Source organism: Condylura cristata, unplaced genomic scaffold (genome assembly GCF_000260355.1).
Source record: "Condylura cristata isolate star-nosed mole 26May11 unplaced genomic scaffold, ConCri1.0 scaffold00032, whole genome shotgun sequence".
NCBI lineage: Eukaryota > Metazoa > Chordata > Mammalia > Eulipotyphla > Talpidae > Condylura > Condylura cristata.
This window is the reverse complement of record NW_004567133.1, coordinates 19459628-19460118: the sequence shown is the minus strand read 5'-3', so window position 1 is coordinate 19460118 and position 491 is coordinate 19459628. Positions and strand designations below refer to the sequence as shown.

The 491-nt window shown below is 66.2% G+C and overlaps 1 protein-coding gene across 1 annotated transcript in view; it reads right to left on the bottom strand.

The window, feature by feature from the left end:
• The window catches only part of CREBBP (CREB binding protein), a 75259-nt gene that overhangs the window by 33591 nt on the left and 41177 nt on the right, over positions 1 to 491 (bottom strand). The window lies entirely within an intron of this gene.

The following is a 491-nucleotide window of genomic DNA, read 5'->3' as shown; positions in this document are numbered from 1 at the left end:
CCCGCTGCGGTTGCGCCAGAAACAGCAGGCCACAGAACGCGTGTCCAGCATGCTCCTGGGGACGGGGGGCCCGTCACGAAGCCTCCTTCCCCAGGCCCGGCTGTTACGTGCGCCTCCACAGCCAACTGTGACGTGAACAGCTCTATCACCGCCACTCAGGCCGACGTGAGAAAACTACGTGGCCCCCGCTCTATGAAGCATATCCAGGCCTCGGCTCGTTTGCGCTTGCCGGACGCGCTCTGACACGAGCATCCCTTACGGTGAGGGGCGCGACCCCGTGGCACAGCTCAGTGACACCCGCGGAGCGGAGGGAAACCACGCACCCTCAAAAGCATCGTCCTCTAAGCGTGAATGCGCCCCGACTATGATCCTGCGCCGTCTTTCTCCCGAAGCGCACAGGCTAGCTTTGCGCAGAGGGCGGCAGCTAAGCAGAGCCGGCGGCAGGAAGCGGCCCGCGGCTGGCCGCGGCGTGCGTGGTGACCGGCGCACTG